Raw genomic sequence first — 18,544 nt, 5'->3', positions numbered from 1 at the left:
TTTGCCCCTAGACGTTGGCTGGACTCTCAACCATCCCTGTTTTCCCCCACCCCTATGTGGATCAGGGCATTTCAGAAGTAGGCCTAGAACAGGTGGTTTCAGCAAAAATATCCCAGGCCTTCCCACCTTAACTCTCCCTGCCCCTCACTCTTTAGAAGAAAAAACAAGTGATGGCAAGGCAACCTGGAAAAATCCACACATTTACACAAGCTCTGATCCTTCTGTACATCTTCATGGCTTGCATGCACCACCACCCACAGACCCTGTGGTCCCTGATCCAAGACAAGGAGGGGGTTAAGAGCAAGGCCTAGCAGACCAGCTAATGACCATCAGTGCTCTTGTGCAACCCACTTCCCCTTCTGAACCTGTGTCCACCACTGCAAAATGAAGTAAGGGTTTTGACCTTATTAAGCCTGGTGGGCATGAATTTGAGGTAACACCTGCAAACCACTCAGCTCAGCACTTATCAAGTGGCAAATGCACTGAGCTTGTTGAAGTTGAAATTGTCTGGAACTGGGCACACCCCACACCCACCCTAATGCCTTCAGCTTGAGGTCTGGGCCCCAGCCTTCCTGCATGCTACAGCTTGGAGGGTAACATTCATATCTCATGGTCATCCTGAGATGAAAGGGAAAATCCACAGGAGAAAGACAGCCAGGGGTCTTGGTGACTGGAAGAAGGCTTTCTTAAGAAGCTTGTAGTGAGCATGATGTCTTTTGCTTAAATAAATCTCTTGATACTTTTGAGGGCAGACAAGGCCTTGGAACCTGGAGTAAAGAAGCTGGGCAGGGTTCTAGGCCCACATGGCGTCATTGCCTGACCTCTTTCTATCTCAGGGCTTCAGTTATCTCATCTGGAAAATGGGGCTTTAAAAGGCACTTCTTTCACAGGTCATTGTGGGGGTCAAATGAGATGGTCTTACTCATAAATCTAGGAAAGGCCATGAGAGGCCTGGTGTGGCATAGGGATGGAGAACAAAAAATAACATGAAGAAAAGGAGAAATGAAAGGGGAAATGGAGGGGAAGGGATAACTTAGAGAAATTGCATGCTATGGGCAGTCCCTGAGGCAGTCGCCAAGGCAACTTAGAGAAACAGGAGGTGGTGGGCAGTCAGCAGCTCTGCCACTAGCTTGTTGTGTGACTTTCAGCTGGTTCCCTGCCCTCTCTGAGCCTCAGGGTCCTCACGGGTAACACTGGCCATTCAGACTGGACAACTCCAATGGTGTACCCACCCACCTCCCTTGGTCCCCTGGATTCCCTGATATGTAGCAATAAGCCCTGAAGTGCTTGGCTGGGGAGACTAGAGTTGATCACAATTCCTAAACACCTTCACTCCTATCTTCATGGTTGGACCATGGATGGCAAGGAAAGGATCTCAAATTTCTGGAGGTGACAGCTGGGACAGCCGAAGTTGGTCAGGTTCAAGCTCCTGCCTGAAGCTTGCCAGACCCTATCTGTCCACTTTTGCCATGGTCACCTAGTGGGGATAGTGGAAATTGAGCAAATGTGTGTTAGTCATAAATGCCTGGTATGAGAGCAAAGCAGTAAGCAAGCCAGATCCAGTTCTTGCTCTCATGGAATAACATTTGGGGAGTAGGGTGAATAATACATTAGAACTCTGCTATTTGGTGCATATATGTATGTAATTGTTACATCTGCTTGATGAATTGACACTTTTATCAGTATATAATGTTCTTTGTCTCTTGTAAACATATTTGACTATTTTGTATGGCATTCGTATAGCAATCTCAGATCTTGTTTGGTTACTATTTGTATGAAATATATTTTTTCATGTTTTCACATTCAACCTATTTGTATCTAAAATGAGTCTTTTGTAGACAGAATATAGTTGGATATTTAAAAAAATTCATCCTGTCAATTTATGCCTTTTGATTGGTGAGTTTAATCCATTTATATTTAAACTAAATACTGGTAATTAGGAACTTACTTTTGCAATTTTGTTATTTGTTTTCTCTCAAATGTGCTGTTGAACTCTTCTAGTGAATTTTTCATTTCAGTTATTGTATTTTTCAGCTCCATAATTTATATTTGGTTCCTTTTTATAATTTCTATCTCTTTGTTGATATTATAATTTGGTTCATATATCATTCTTCTGATTTCCTTTAGTTATTTTTCTGTGGTTTTCTTTAGCTCTTTGAGCATTTTTAAGACAGTTGTTTCAAAGTCTTTATCTAGTAAGACCAGTGTCTGGGCTTCCTTAGGGATAGTTCCTGTCAATTTATTTTATTCCTTTGAATGAGCCATGTTTTCTACTTCTTTGTTGTGTTTTTGTTGTTGTTGTTGTTGAAAACTGGACATTTGAAAAAAGAGCTGCCTCTCCCAGGCTTTGCAAACTGGCTCTGTGTTACACAGTCCTTCACCAAGGTGAAAGCTTCAGGTCTTCTCAGGTCTTTTCTGAGAATGAATCTTGCCTGCTCCTAAATGTGGCTTACTCAATTCCTCCATATGTACAGCTGCTTTTGAATGTCTTACTTTTTCAAAGAATCTTACCCCAGCACCCAGCTTCTCCTTAGGGTCACAGATGGTCTATTGTGTGTGTCCACTCATAATCTCTTGCCCCAGTCATCTATGGGTCTATAGTCTCCCTGCAGTTTCCACCAACAGTGGAGCTTCCCTCTACCTGAGATTTTAGTTAGACAAAACAGAGAGCTGTCCTCCAGGCAGGCCTCAGACCAGTTAAGAGTGTTGCCATTAAGGTAGGCTTGCTCCCTCTGGCTCAAGGGAGGGAAATGGGCTGCTGTGCCAGGGAGGGTGTTGGGCAAAAGGGAGTAAAAATGCCACAAAACTTTTTCTGCTGTTTGAAGGTGGCTTTTTCTTGATTAGGTGTTCACCTGGGTGCTGTAAACCTTTGACTGTTTTCCAGAGCTCCTATATTAGTTCTAAACCAGTCTCTGGTTGTTTTCTTGATGCTTCCATGGGGTGAATGACAGCTTGGAGCTTCCTAGTCTGCAATTTTGCAGCTGTCACTCCTCCATTAGAAGCACTCAAATATCTAACTGCACATTACAGGGAAATGAACAGCATCGCTGGTGTGAATGTCTGCAGGGAGGAAGGTACCAGGGATAATTGGGATCAGAAAAGGCCTTGGGGGAAGTATGATTTTTGAACTGAAAGAGAGGAAGGAAAAAGCCAGGAAAGCACAAGAGCAAAGGCCTTGAGGTGAAGAAGAACCTGGTTTGTTCTAGGCCCTGTTGGAAGGATGGTGTGGCCGGAGCCCAGGGAGGCCTGGGGATCAGAGCACACAGGGCCTGGGGGCTGGGATGAGCAGCTCGAGCTGTATTCTGTGACGAGAACCCATGGAGGGCTTTAAGAACTAAAGAGACCTTGTGATTTTTGTTTAAAATGACAAGGCTGCATTGCAGGTAAGGTCTAGAGTGAGAGCAGTGAAGAGGATGGTGTAGATGCCCTGGTGAGAAATGAAGCTACAGTCGGGGAATTAAGGGTCAGTTCTTGGCAGGGGTCAGAGGAAGCAAGGTTTAGTGGGAACAGCTGGCAGCATCCCTGCAGACTTTCAGAGGTGGACCAGGGAACATTCTTGGCCAAGTCAAACCAAGACCAGTGTTGGGACAAGAGGCAGGAGGGACATTTTTGCCCCTGTGGCTTCCTTTGACGTTCTAAGCTCTGCCTCTCCCAGATGAGCCTTTCCCCAGGGAAAGGAAGACAAACTGTGTCTCCAGGGTTTACAGAACCTGAAAGGTTTTTCAAACAGGAACTGGACCATTGAGAAGATGGGGAAGCTGGGCCCAAGGAAGGGCTGTGGCCATGGCCTCACAGCACATGGTCCTCCTTTAGGGGAGATGAGTCAGGGACTGCATCACCCAGTTCCTGCTAATACTCAAGTGTCAGCATTTTCAGTGAGTTTAAGGTTAAACTCAAGGATTCCAGAGTTGGGCTGGCCTGGCCAGAGTCCTGAGCTTTCTGGCTCACAGAGTGATGCTGTGCTGGCCACTCCCCCTCTCTGAGCCTCAGTTTCCTCATCGGTACCACTGGGGCGATGATAGTCCTCACCACACTGGTTATTGTGAGCTGTGTGGGATAACACATGAAGAGCACTTAGCAAGGCACCTGGCTCACAGTGAGTACTCAATCATTGATTTTTGCAATGACATTGCTATTTACTGTGATAAGAGTAGGTATTATCTGGGGACCCTGGTGACAATTTTAGGCACCCAGCAGAACCACAGAATCTCACTTGGTTTGGTTTGGGAGAATGTCAGAGAGTGGTCTCCACTTCTTATTTAGCCACGGACCTCATCTGTTCTCAGGCCACACAGCCTATCTCATGTCTAAAGTGAAATGTCATGGGTCAAAGAGAAGGAAAGATAACCCGTGACCAGGAGGACCACGAGGACCATTTGAGCTGGACCTTAAGGTTTGGTGGGAGCAACACAGGCCAAGACAGCAGGATGCCATTCCAGGAGAAGAGAGGAGCCACAGCCAGGGCTTAGAAGTCGAAAAATGATTCTTATTCCTTTAGGGTATGCAGAAGAGAGAGAGTCATTTTGGCCACAGTGGAGAACTTGTGATGGGATGGTGGGTACAAGGAAATCAGGCTGTAGCTAGATCATGGATGCCAGGGTGGGGGAAATTGGCCTTCACCTTAGAGGTGACGGGGACAGGGGGCTCTGACTGTTTCTGAGAAAGAGAAGGCCATCCTCAGAGCTGGACTATGCGAAGGTCACTCCATCAGCATGAATATAGGTGAGCGGCCCAGAGACTGCTGGAGCCTCTCTGTGGCCTAGGTCAGGAGTGCGGAGGCCCACTTTGGGCAGTGAAAATGCAGATGTAAGGAGATCCCACAGGTATGAAGGGGGTAGAATCAACAAGACTTGGCAACTAACTAGAAGGGGCAGGGGTGAGGGAGGACCCAAGCCTGACTCCCAGATGCCAGCTTGGGCAATGGGGTGGTTGAATAGAAGCCAAGGATGGAGGTGGTTTGGGGAGGAAGATGGCTGGGGTGGGGGCAGCTCTGAACACACCTTGCCTGAAGAGCCCATGGGCCACCTGCACCGGCACTTGCCTTTATAAGTCTGGACTTGGAGAGAGGTCTCAGGATTGGGGACAGGTATTTGACAACGTTTATAGCCCTGAGTTTGGCTGGCTTGTTGAGGAGACAGGTGAAGGAGAGGAGGCGGGACAGGTATGCCGGCTGCTGCTCTCTTTGGCCTCAGCCCTGGGACAAGCTTGTTCCTCTCCTCTGCTACCCTCCCCCTCTTCTTCTCATCTTACTTCCTTCTGGCTCTTACTTAGCTGCGTCATTTTAGGGAACTTGGAAACCAGGCCTGGTGTCTTTAACTTACAAAATTATACACTCCAATGAGCCGGAAAGGGGCTTTTGGAATAATTCTATTGAAAATATGTGGGTTTTCGCCTTGAAATGATCTTCCTGAAATTATCCCCTTTCTCTCTTTATAAATATTAAAAAGAAGGAATCTGAGCTTACTGCTTTAAATCTCTATTCAGGGACTTTTTCTTCTGCCTCCCAGGAAAGCAACCAGTCATTTCTGAGGAAGAAAAGGACAAGGCTGGCGCAGTTTCCTTTAACATAACAATCCCACCCCACTTCTGAAATCCACTTTTTGGAATACCCCTGACCAATCCCTCCTTGTTCCCCCCTACAGCTAAGCTGGGATTTGCTGGAATATTGTGTGTCAGTGTGGGGGTGTGACAGAGGAGCCACTCCAGGAAGGGTGGCAAGGGGAAGGTGAGGAAGGCTACAGAGACAGGCAGAGAGAGACGGGGAGAAGCAGGGACAGGGATGAAGGGGAGACAGAGACAGCAACAGCGACAGAAAGACAGAGACAAGAGATATACAGAGAGATACAAAGAGACAGAGAAAGAGAGACAGAGGGACAGAGAGAGAAAGGAAAACAGAGAGGAAGACAGAAAGAGACAGAGAAGCAGAAAGAGACAGAGACAAGTACAAAGAGAGGGAGATAGAGTGACAGAGGGATGGAGAGAGGCAGGGAGAAAGAGAGAGAGAGAAAGAGGAAGACAGAGAGAGAAGTCACATACACACCCACACACACCCAGAAAGAGAGGCAGGAGGGAAAGCAAGGGAGGTTAGAGCAGAGACAGAGGGAGAGGGAGATAATGCTAGGGAGAAAGGGAGAGATGTGTAAGAATAGAGAGGGAGAGATGGGCTGGGGGAAGAGACATGGAGACACTGAAACCCTGGATACTGAGGATTAAAGGAGAGACAGAATATTGTGGGGGGGGGGGGGGGGGGAGGGAGAGACAGAGAGAGAGAGAGACAGAACAAGCATGCTGAGGAGAAAGTAGCACACAGATGCAGAGAGACAAAAAGGGAAGACATAGGAATAGAGAAATGGGGAGGGCTGGGGAAGAGACAGAGCTAGAGGCAGAAAATGATAAAGAGAGAGAGGCCCACAGAATGGAGACGATGCAGATTGACAGATGGGGTAGAAAAGAGCTAAAGAAATTGCAAGTCAGGAATGAGGCAGGGGAGAGAGGCTGACATGGAGGGCTGGATGAGGAGACCTGATGGGCTCTGCAGCCTGTGTGCAGGTGCGAGTGTGTGGCTTGTAAGCACAATGGCCTCCAATGGAGGGAAGCCCCTTGTTCCCAGCCCGGCCCCTCTGCTGCCTTCCTCGGTGCCTGAGAGTGGGGTGAAGCATTGCCTGCCTTTGATGCACAGAGGGAGGGGCAGAGCAGACCAGTTAACAGAGTGTCGTTTAGAAGACAGGCAACCCCGAGTTCAAGCATCAGCTCTGCCAATCCCTGCCAACCCCCTTGGGGCCCTTACTCAGTCTTTTGGAGCCTTGGCTTTCTTGTCTGGAAAATGGGGATAACAATGCCTATCCACATCGTAGGGTCGCCACGGTGCCTACAGGAGGCCTCACTGTAAAGGGCTTGGCACAGCACCCGAGTCAGCTGCTATTGTCCAACCTGGAGTGTAGGGTGGGCTGTAGTCCTTCTGTGATCTCATAATCCACCAGCAGACCCCTGCTGTGTACCCCTCTGTGTACTCCTGCTGTGTACCTGGAGACCCCCAGGTCTCCAGGGGTCAAACCATACCCCACAGGCACCTTGGAAGAAGAAATCCACAGGAGGAAAAAAAAAGTAGGAAATCTTGGTGGTTGGGAGAGTTCCAAGAGGGCATCTCAGGCAGCTGTGATGGGTTCAAGAGGAAACAGAGGCTTGGGTGCACTTCCCTGGTCTCCACCTCCTTGAAAGAGAACCTGGGGAGGAGGAAAGTGTGACCTTGAGCCTGTCCAGGGTTTCTGCCTGCCTGGCTGACCCAAAGAGGGTTGGATTCTATGCTCTGTGAAGGCCTTTGAGGTCCTAACAGTCAGGGGTTCTCGAAGTCCATGACTGTAAGCAGCCCGACTGGGGCTGGGGGGCGATGGGGAAGGGTGTCCCTTGCTCCCCCACCTCCTCCTGCCAAGGCTGCGGAGGGAACAGAGGCCGTTGCCTTCTGAAGGATTTGTTACAAAGCGCGGTGGTCGGTTACCGGTTACCACATAAGCCAAGCCCTTGATCTGCTGTGTTTGAGGAAACCCTTTGTTCCTTTCAAGTCTCTATTCTCTCAGCCAGGGCTGGTGCAGAGACCGAAGCAGTGAGCTTTCTCTTTCTTCCTTTTCTTTTTGGATTTTTAAAAATAACTGGCTTGCGCATTCAGGCAGTGTTCCAGAATTGGGTTCCCGGGCTGGGGTTCAGGGCCAGGGACTCCAGCAGCCCCGTCATCCCAGGAAGGCCTCAGGGGAGGGAGAGCCTAAGGGCTGATGGGGAGGGAAGGGCACACACAGGTGCTTGCGAGAGGCCTGGGCTCAGGAACCAACACTAAGGGGAGACTGAAGATGGGGTTCTAACTCTGGCTATGCACCCCATGCATGCCCAGTGCATCTTCTTCTGGACCTCAGTTTTTTTCAGTGCAGGGGTGGAGGCCAGAGCAGAGATGGCCACTTTTTCCCATGGCTGAGTCCATGCCAGACATAGCTCATCAATCGCCCTTCCCCACGGAGTTTGGATGAGCCCCAAGAAGTCTTTTCAACACCGTGCTCTGGGTATCTACTGCCAATTGCATTTGGCATGCAAAATGAGACCTGCTTCCCGTCCTGAGAGAAGATCATCTCTGAGGCACCAGCATGAAGTGGGGATGCAATAAATATTTGTTGGATGAATGGGCACTGCTTTTTTTAGCCCTTACTTCATGCCAGGCATTGTTCTGAGTACTGTTCTAAACGTTGAACAAAACAAAGTTCCTGAACTCAATCTCACATGTGAGGGAGACAGGCAATAAGCAAATAAACAGAGAAACAGATCAAATGTCAGGTGGTGATCAGTGCCATAAAGAAAAATTAAAACAATAAAGAGTGACAGGCTGTGGGTCGGTGGGGGCGCACGTTGTGGATAAGGTACCCAGAGAAGATCTTCTGGGAAAGAGATATGGAGTAGACAAAGTGAGAGTCCCCTCAGAGCCCATCACTCTAGGACTTTGAGTCTAAATTTTTCTGACTCTAAGATTCTAATTTCATTGAGTAAGATTCTAGAATCTCGTGAATCTAGGAACCTATAACCAAAATTATAGATTTTCACTGCTCTCATATTCCATGACAATGATGCTAGAATTCTGTGACTCTGAAATTCTAGGCTTCACTGATGCATCTTTTTGCTTGAACAGACCAGGATTCATTGCCTACCCTCTCCCCACTACCCCTAGGAAATGGAGCTGAAAATAGAAACAGTCAAAACAACAAGCCATTCCAGCTCTAAGTGCCATAGTAAACAAATGGTCCAATGTTGCTCTGATAGTTTAATTGCAGCAGTTCCAGACAAGCCCATTCATGAAGGATCTTTAGTTGATGGAGAGGAGGAGTGAGCACCCAGGGAAGGGAAGGCTTGTAGGTGGGCACTTGGGGGAGGTCTGCGTCACCACCCCAGCTGAGGATGACGCTCTGGGGAGCCTGTTGGGTTTCAGCAGCCAAAGCATTGGTGTTTGAATCAGGCCCCTTTGCCTTTAAGGACCACAATGGTGGCTATTTTAACTGGCAAAGTAAAGAAGTGTCTCTTTGAGGATGTGGCATTAGAGCTAGACTAGAAGACTTAAGAAGATAGTAGCTTGACAGAAATCCAGGGAAGTGAGTCCCAGGCAAAGGAGAAGAGCAGATTCAAAGGTCCTGAGGTGAGAGAGAGCTTGGCAAGTTCCCCAAGTATTCAGAGCATAGGACAGAGAGGAGATGATATCAGAGGGATAAGCAGGGGCTGTGTCCTATAGGGGTTTGGAGGTCAGGGTTAGGAATATGGAAGCCACTGGAAGGTTTTTAACAGGGGAGTGATATGATATAACTCCATATCCAAAATATTCGTAAGTGCTTTGAGTAGAAGAGACTACTGGGGGCAAGAGTGGAAACTGAAAGACCAGTGAGAGACCCAAGTGTTTCAGTGAGAAATGATGGTTGTTTGGATTTAGATGGTGGCAGTGGGTCCATCTGTTTGTCTACCGCTTTGTTCTTCCCTCATCTCTTCCATTCTTCTATCTCTTCATCCATCCATCCATCCATCCACCCACCCACGAATCCACCATCCACCCACCCACCATCCATCCACCCACCCACCCACCACCCATCCATCCACCCACCCACCCATCCATCCATCCACCCACCCACCCACCCATCCATACACCCATCCATCAATTAACTAAACACATTGTGTCTATGGGGAGTCAGGTACAATGCTGAGATAACAAGAACGAAATAAACATGGTTCCCATCCTAAGGGGCTTACAAAACAGCAGGGTACACAAAATTGCAATGTAATGTTATGAATGCTCCAGTTAAGGAATGCATGAAGCACTGAGAGAGCTCTTGGGAGGCAATTCCCTATGCCGTGTCCTGGAGGAGATATTGATGTTTGAGTTGGGCCTTTCGAAGGACACAGGAGTTGGACAGGCAGCAGAAGAGTGTTCCTGGCAGGGGCACACAGCTTGAGTAAAAAGCAAGGAGGTAGCATGAGTGCGCGTGGCCTGTTCTGGAAATGTATAGATGTCTAGGTTGGTTGAATCAACAGGTATGAGTGGGGACGCTGTGGGAGAGGAGTTTGGGTCAACTTGGGAAGACGCGGAACAGCATATGCCCATGACTGGGCCTGCCCCTTCCTGCTAGGCTCTGCATAATTGAATTAAGTACCAGCTCTTAAACAAGATGCAGCTGTTTAGCAGATGTTGCTTCCACCCCAGATGGAGGTGCATCTTGGAGACGGGCACAACATTTCCAAGGCATCTAATTTGTGAGGCTGTGGAGAGGAAAGAACTTCAAGATGCTGGCATTATTATTTAATAACCATCATTAATTACACACTCCCTCTCTCCAGCACCACTGCATGTCAAACATTCCTGCTGGATTCGGACTAGGGGCACAGATGCGGGCTGGCAGGTGGGCTTGGGGGTTGGACTTGCTGGTTCTTATTCAGAAAAATAAAAGAAGAAAAGGGAATAAAAAAGTCATCAATCCACAAAGCCTTCAAGAACTTTTTTAGTAATGGAAAATGACTTCTCTTGCATTTTTCGTAAAACGGGTACAAATAATAACTGCTATTGATTGAACCCCCACTCAGAGCCAGGGGCTGTGCTGGGTGCGTCTTAGATATTGCCTTCAATTCCCTAATCCTCCCAACAGCCACGCATGGCCCTATCTCAGGGCCTTTGCCCTTGATGTCTCCTCTGACTGGGAAGGTTCTTCCTTCAGACACCCACATGGCTAACTCCCCTAAGTCCTTCAAAGCTCCACTTAAATGTCAGCTCCTCAGAGAGGCCTTCCCTGACCATCACTCCCTGAAATAATGTCTTCCACATTCTTGACCTCCTTCCCTTGCTTTTTTTTCATCATCTGATATACGTATATTTGTTAATTGTCTGTTTCTCTCTTTTAGATTTTAAGCTCCCAAGGGCAAGGATTTTTGTTTCATTCACTGTGGCCTCCCCAGCACTCAACACATGCTTGACACAGGACAGAGTTCTTTTTTCTTTTTTGAGATGAAGTCTGGCTCTTTTGCCCAGGCTGGAGTGCAGTGGCACGATCTTGGCTCACTATAACCTCTGTCTCCTGGATTCAAGCGATTCTCCTGTCACAGCCTCTGGAATAGCTGGGATTACAAGTGCACGCCACTATGTCCAGCTATTTTTTTTCTTTTTTTGGGGGGGTATTTTTAGTAGAGATGTGATTTCATCAAGTTGGCCAGGCTGGTATCCAACTCCTGACCTCAGTGACCCACCTGCATTGGTCTCCTGAAGTGCTGGGATTACAGGCATGAGCCACCGTGCCCGGCCCAGAGTTCTATAAATATCTGTTCAATGGGTGGGTGAATCATCAGTGGGTCTCATTAAAAAATGTAGCAGAAGAGTGTTAGGGAGATAAAATCTCTTTCCCAGGCATTACACAGCCAGCAAAGAGCAAGCTGAGATTTGAATTCAGCTCTAATTCTAAAGCTCTGCGCTTTTCATTAAGGACTTTGTTTTTCTTCTCCATAGAACTTATTACCACTTACATATTATTATTATTATTATTATTATTATTATTATGATGATGATGATGATGATGATGAAGTCTCGCTCTGTTGCCCAGGCTGGAGTGCAGTGGTATGATCTCGGCTCACTGCAACCTCCGCCTCTTGGGTTCAAGCGATTATCATGCCTCAGCCTCCCAAGTAGCTGAGATTACAGGCATCTGCCACCACACCCTTGTATTTTTAGTAGAGATGGGGTTTCACCATGTTGGTCAGGCTGGTCTCGAACTCCTGACCTCAGGTGATCCACCCCCGTCGGCCTCCCAAAGTGTCGGGATTACAGGCGTGAGCCACCATGCCCGGCCCACTTATTATTTATCTATTCATGTGTTTAATGTCTGTCCTTCCCACTACAATGGCAGCTCCACTGAGGGCAGAGTTCATCTATTCTGTTCGCAGCTGAATCCCCAGCCCCAAAACAGTACCTGGCACCCAGGAAATGCTTCATAAATATATGTTGAATGAAGGAAAGAAGGTCTGGGATATGGGAGCCTGGAGGTGTTCCCACCCTTGCTGGGTCTCTGACTGGGTGAGATGGTGGAGAGCTCCAAGATGTTTCCCACTTCCCTAACCCCTCCCCACCACACACTTCTTATTTACTCTTGGGAGCAATGCCGCAAGGGAAATATTATCCAAACCATTTTACAGATGGGGAAATCGAGGCTCAATCAGAAGAAATGATTTGCCTTTCTCAAGATCACCCAGCTAGTAAGTGTCAGAGCTGGGATTTAAACCTAGGTCTTCAGAGCTCACTTGTCACGCAAAAGGGACCCTTAATGCTTGCTAGCTCTGCCCACCCAAAGGCAATAGCTAGAAGGTCCAGAAGGTCCAGTCACAATCTATGCATTTCCTCTTCAAGGTCAGGGGTGTCAGGACCAATGTGAAACTCACGCTTAATTCACAACTCCCAGCTTTGTCCATTTAAATGAAAACTTTCATGTTATTTTAACCAAAATCCCCTGTCGACTTCAATGAAAGCTTTGAATCCATGAGGAAGGTCAGAAAGGGTTTTTTGGAGGTAGCACAGGCGCCCAGTGGAAATCATATTAGCATATTCATTATCATCAGGGCCCTTTGAATGTGTTTTTGAGCTGTTCCCTTCAAGTGACTGGAGACAATGGCTCCTTTCTGTTCACGAATTCCTGGGCTTGAAGTGGGCTGTGGCCAGCTCCTGTGTGCTTCTCTGCACTCTCCAAATGGTCACAGGGAACCCGTGTTGCATAAGGTGACGGGGAGGATGTCATCCTCCAGGAGTGCTGGTGGTGAATGAGGCTCTTTGTCTGGGTTTGGAAGAAATACCTCCTCAAGTCACTTAGGCAGCTGTGGTGGACCCCAAAGATGGACTCAGGTAACAAAATATGTTGTTAAACTGTCTTCTAAGGAGGCTGGACCCTATTAACAGGCGATCCCTGAGTGTGGCAGAGTCAGGGCTGGGTCTGGGGTAACAAGGTAGTTGCTCAACTCTAGCAAGTGCCAGGATCACCCAGGGAGCATTTAGCAACCATCAGTGCCCAGCACCACCTCACCAGGCCATCTGGACCCAAATCTTGGGGAGTGGGGGAACAAAGGTTTGTAAGTGTCCCCAGATGCAGACAGGCAGCTAGTAAGCAGAGCAGAATGGCTCTCTCCTTGAATCAGAGGGGAGGAGAAAAGAGAAGTTGTGGGTGGGGTATGGTGAGGAGGGAGGGCTACAGGAAATCCTCTGGGCATGTGTCGGGAAAAGAGAACTTCAGGCGAAAAACACTCTCTTTTTTTTTTTTCTCTCTAAAGAAAATTCTCAAACAACAGGAAGTGGAGAGAACAGTACAGTGACCCTACACGCTTGTTACCAGCCTCACCTGTCACCCACATGGAGTCCTTCCCATTTGTGGGGTTTCCAGGTGTGTGCCTGTCCCAGGGAGGCCATGTGCCCCTGCTGCCCCAGAACCTTCCTTCTGTAAAGCCCACACCGCTCCCCAGTGATTCTAACAGTAGATCCTTGGTGGGAACACAGAGCTCCAGCTCTCAGCCTGAGACAAGCTTTGACAGGAGAGCCAGCAACTGGGACACAAGTCCTTTTGTATTAAGGGAAAAAAAATAGTTCTAATTAAAAAGAAATCCCCACCTATTTGGACTAATTCCTCCATGACTAGCTTCTCCTTAGTTCTCCTGTTTTCGGACAGGGCCTGAGGCTGATTTCCCCTGAATAGGATCAAAGAAGCGAGGGGACTAGCCGAGGGCCTGGAACACCCAGAGGGTGGCTGCTTGGGGCATGAGAACTGGGTAGGGGTGCCTCCAAGAAGTCCTCTTATGTATGCTTCTTTGTTCATTTGACAAGGATTTGCTGAGTACCTACTATGCATCAGACGTTGTGTTCTAGGTAAGGGGGATACACCTGATGGAAGAAGGTGCTTCCCTAGACGTAGCTAACATCCCAGTGTAGGAGACGACAAGAAAAAGTAAGTAAAATCTACTGCATGTCAATAGATGATGTTAAATGCTACAGAGAAAGTTAAAGCAGGGAAGGAGACTGGGGAGGGACTGCTGGAGTGGGTGGTAATTTTTAATGAGGTACCCAGGGAAGGCATCTCTGCAGACCCACACAAGTGAGAGAGGGAGCCGTGCTGGAGGGGCACCCCAGGCAGAGGGCACAGCAGATGCAAAGGCCCACGGGTGGGAGTTCTCCTTCCAGGAGCGGTGAGCACCTTGAGTGGCTGGAATAGAGGAAGGGCTGGGGAGAGTGCTGGGAGGTGAGGTCAGGGAGGCAAGTCTGTAGGGGAAACTGAGGAGGTGGGACTGTGTGACTTAGGAAGCCTTTGTTTTTCCTCTGAGTGAGAAGGGCAGTGACAGGTGGGTTTTGAGCAAGAGGACTGCAAGCTCCAGCCTAGGTTTTAACAGGACATCTCTGGCTGCTGAGTTCAGAACAAGTTGCAGAAGGCAGGCCAGAGGCAAGAGGAGGCTGTTGTGTCACCCCAGGTGACAGACGATAGTGGGTCAGACTAGGGTGATCATGGAGGGCATGGATATGTTTAGAAGGAAGAGCCAATAGAATCTGTGGACTGCAAGAATGTTGGAATATGACTCAGGACAGTCAGGGCTGACTCCAAGGTATTTGACCTAAGCAGCTCGAATTATAGGGTTGGCATTTCCTGATACGAAAATCCTGCAGAAGGGCTGGGTTTTGGAGGCACAATCAGGAGTTCCATTTTGGACAGGTGAGATTTGACATGCCTGTGTAACACAGATGGATCTGTGGAGTTAGTAGCTGGGCATGAGGCCAGAGTGCAGGGGAGACGCCTGGCCCAGAGTCACCCCAGATGGTGAGTGAGATCACTAAGGGTATGATTGTAGATGGTGAGACATGGACTAAGGTTCTGATATAACAGGAACTGGGCTAGGCCATGTCTTCTGGGCCTCGTCACCTGGGGTTGATGGACGGATGTCCTGATCCTACCTGCCTCTCCATTCACCACTTCCAAATCTTAGCATTTACCCTAAAGATAAATGGGAGAGCTGAGCTAGCCTAATTTTGGTTGAAAAGAGCAGAGCCTCTCTCCTAACTTGAGCCACGGGGGTTGTTGTAAAGCTACATGCAGGGACTGGAAGGCAGAAATTTTGACCACACATCACAGAATACAATTTAGCCACTGGAACATCATTCAGGACCCAGTGCTCCACGACTGAGTGAGTTCATAGTCATCTCAGGAGAAGACCTTTGTCAAACTTCTCCTCCCCCTTGTCTGTCTTGGAATTTTGGCTTACTCATTACCCCTGTGCCTTCACATTTGTTTGAATTATGTCACCTTTTAGGGTCTTTCAGCTTGTAGGCATTATCCTAACTCTTTGTGGTCCAATTCAAACTGGCAGCCACTATCACTGCTGATGAGTTTAGTTAACTGGGCTCAGCCCTGCTGGGTGGAGCTTCTGTCCCAGGCTGTATCATAGGCTGCTCAGCCTATATTTTGGCAGTCTTTGGGTCAGGTGGCTCTTCCTGCCCCCACCAGGTGTTGTGGAAGTGTGGAGATATTGGGTACAGAATTCAAGGTCAACAATAGTAATGTCGACAGTAATAATAACAGCATGGCTATTGATTAAGGTAGACTGCATCAGACAGACTGGGTTCTGGTTCAAGCCCAGCTTCCACCACTTACTATGACCTTGGGCAGCTTCTTTAGCCTAACTGCATCCCCATCTCTACATCTACAAGTGAGAAATAATAACGTTAACTACATCTTAGCATTGTGGTGAGGAGTATATAAACTAATCAAGAAGACTCTTATGGCATATAATTTAATCAGGGCTCAAAAAATACCAGTCACTCTTACCATGACTATTGGTTGAACAGTTCTTCTGTGCTAAATGAGGTGCTTTAAAGGCGCACATTCTCATTTGATTCCTTATAAAATCCCAATGAGATAGGTTCTTTTTTCAGCCCCAACTTATAGCTGTGAAACTGGAGGCAGAAGTGATGTGACATATCCAAAGGTCCTTCAGCTAGTATGAGATGAAGCTGGGACACTCAAACACAGGTTTGTCTGGTTTCAGAACCGCTGGTCTCACTGTGTCCCCCCAGCGGGGCATCTATATGTAAACGCTCACCCTGGGCCACTTCCTCTGCAAGACTGTGGGCAGGAGCACCCCAAGAAGGTGCAGGGCACTCCCTGATCCCCCACAACCCCACTCCCTACCCCAGATCTTTCTGCCTTCCAAGGAGATAATGCCTAGTCTTCTAAATACTACTCAGATCCAGTGGGACTGTGCCCCTCACCTGCTCTGGCCTGCAAAGCCCGTTCCTATTCCTTGTCCTGTGTGGTCTTCAACATTTCAATTACTTAGCAAAGCAGGGATTATTCCCTCTCATTTGACAGATGTGGAAACTGAAATTCACCGAAAGGATAGAATCGTATCCTCCCCAGTCCTTATGAGGAGCATTTGGAGAAAGGCAAAACTGAACTTGAGGGGAACAGGGAGTCACTGCATGTCCTCGAACAGGGGTGAGGCAAAGGCAAGAAAGACTGGGGTCAGAACAGAGAAGCTTGGAGCTGGAGCAGAAAGGTGCCTCATTTAACTGGGCCTGTGCCCTGCTTAGCAATGTAGTCAGTTCCGCAAAGTCTCCTCCAGACTTGGGGTTCAGTCAGGGTATAAAGGAAATAGAATGATATGAATTCCTGGTGCCAGTTTAATTTCATGAAATATGCCAGCATAGCCCTGGGGCTTGATGCAGGCTTCCCTACTGAAGGATCACAGCGGGAAGGGAGCATCTGCAGGCTGTTGGCTCACATTCGTCGCCTGTAACCTTCACACACCAGGCACAAGTCTTGCCCATGCTCCGGGGCTATCATCCGTAAACAGTCCCTGAGCTTCACAAGTGTGGGTTTCACAGCACAGCTCTGGAATCTGACAGTCGAGGGTTTGAATCTCAGCCTTGCACCTACTCACTGTGTGGCCTGGAGCAAGTCATTTAACCTCTCTGGGTTTCTGCTTCCTCGTCTGTGATCCTCCCTCAGTGGGATACCGTGGAGATCAAGTGAGATATGTTCATTTAGTGCTTGGCACAGTGCCTGGTGTGTGGCAAACCCCATTACTGTTTCACACAACACAAAACAACTCGGACAATCGCTGTTGGCATAGGAATGATTACAAGATACACGGTATAGGAACATAACAAATAATAAGGAAAGATTATTTTGATGACAGAGTGGAGAATGTGTTAGGAAGGAGAAGACTGGTATTGAAACATCTCTGCTAGGAACAGTGTTTGGCTGTTGGCAGCAAACAAACAAACAAACAAACAAACAAAAACAACACCTAACCATGGAACAGATTTTAGTTGGTCCTCAATACCCATGCTCCCCTTCTTCCTTAGTCAACAAAATCCCTAATTTTCATCGGAGTACATGGCATGCCTCCTGCAATAAAGATTACAGTTTCCAGTTTCCCTTCCATATCCTAGGTATGCCCATGTAAGTTCTGGGCAATGGAAAATGTTGTGTGTGACTTCTAGAAAATGTCTTAAAAGGGAAGGTAAACACCTTCCTCCACCCGTCCTCCACACTTTCTGGAATTTGAGACATGATGACTACATCTCAAGCAGCTTAGACCATGTGATAAGCTAAAGATGGCTGTGAATTCTTTGATCCTCCTCCCTTTGAGAGGAGGAGTCAATTTCCCCTGTACTTAAATCTTGGCTGACCTGTGACTCCTTTGACCAATAGAGTATGGTGGAAATGATGCCACACCCACTCCAGGCCTAACCTCTAGGAGGACTGGCAGTTTCTGCTATGGCCTCTGGGAGCCATGAGCTGCCAGGTCAAACTACCCTGCTGGAGACACTCACCTGGAGAAGCCCTGGGATTCCATGGAGACGCAGAGGGACCCAGCTGAGCTCAGTGTTCCAGCCATCCCAACGAAAGCACCAGGCACCTAAATGAAACCATCTCGATCCTCCAGCGTAGCCCAGTCAGCAGCTGAGTATCATTGAGTGACTCTAGTCGGCGCTCCATGGATCACTGAAGGATCACCCAGCTGAGCCCTGCCCAAATTTCTGACTCACAAAACTGTAGACAATACAATGGTTGTTGTTTGGGGGCAGTTTGTTATGCTGTAGCAATAAATAGCCAGAACAGACCAAGAGGCAGAAGTTGTTTGCTGAAAATAATGCAAAAATTATACCAGCCCTTGCCCAGCTTTCTTGCTACATGAAAAAAAAAAAAAAAATCCCTATTTGTTTAAGCCTTGTTGACACCTTGGGCTATTGCTCAGTCCTCAGGTTTCCATTTGTTAAATGGAGCATTAGCTCCTGTCTTATTACTTCCCAAAGGTGCCTGAGAGGGTACAGTAAGAATGAAGAAGAGAAGGCCTTTTTCACATAATATAAACAGTGCTTTTGTCCCCAAAGATCAGTGAGTGACATGCTCAGTTATATTTAATGCGGTCATAATGGGAGTGAACTTGTCATGAACCAATTGCAATGGATTTTGGAATCAGACGCGTTAGGGCTTGAGGCTCTCAGCTCTGCTAG

The 18,544-nt window shown here is 47.9% G+C and overlaps 1 protein-coding gene and 2 long non-coding RNA genes across 4 annotated transcripts in view; all 3 read left to right on the top strand.

Annotated features, from left to right (window-relative positions):
* LOC116461230 (signal-regulatory protein beta-1-like) overlaps positions 1 to 18,544 on the top strand; it is a 133,776-nt gene that overhangs the window by 71,567 nt on the left and 43,665 nt on the right. The gene's annotated exons all lie outside the window — the stretch shown is intronic.
* LOC131382227 (uncharacterized) lies at positions 6,964 to 8,161 on the top strand. Its single transcript, XR_009211517.1, has 2 exons — positions 6,964 to 7,104; positions 7,905 to 8,161. It is a non-coding gene; the product is annotated as an uncharacterized LOC131382227 (long non-coding RNA).
* On the top strand, positions 9,725 to 18,445 carry LOC131382225 (uncharacterized). Its single transcript, XR_009211514.1, has 3 exons — positions 9,725 to 12,892; positions 13,315 to 13,982; positions 17,739 to 18,445. It is a non-coding gene; the product is annotated as an uncharacterized LOC131382225 (long non-coding RNA).

The sequence above is a fragment of the Hylobates moloch genome, unplaced genomic scaffold (genome assembly GCF_009828535.3).
Source record: "Hylobates moloch isolate HMO894 unplaced genomic scaffold, HMol_V3 SCAFFOLD_21, whole genome shotgun sequence".
Lineage (NCBI taxonomy): Eukaryota > Metazoa > Chordata > Mammalia > Primates > Hylobatidae > Hylobates > Hylobates moloch.
Note: the sequence above shows the minus strand (reverse complement) of the source record. Positions and strands in the feature narration are given on the sequence as shown.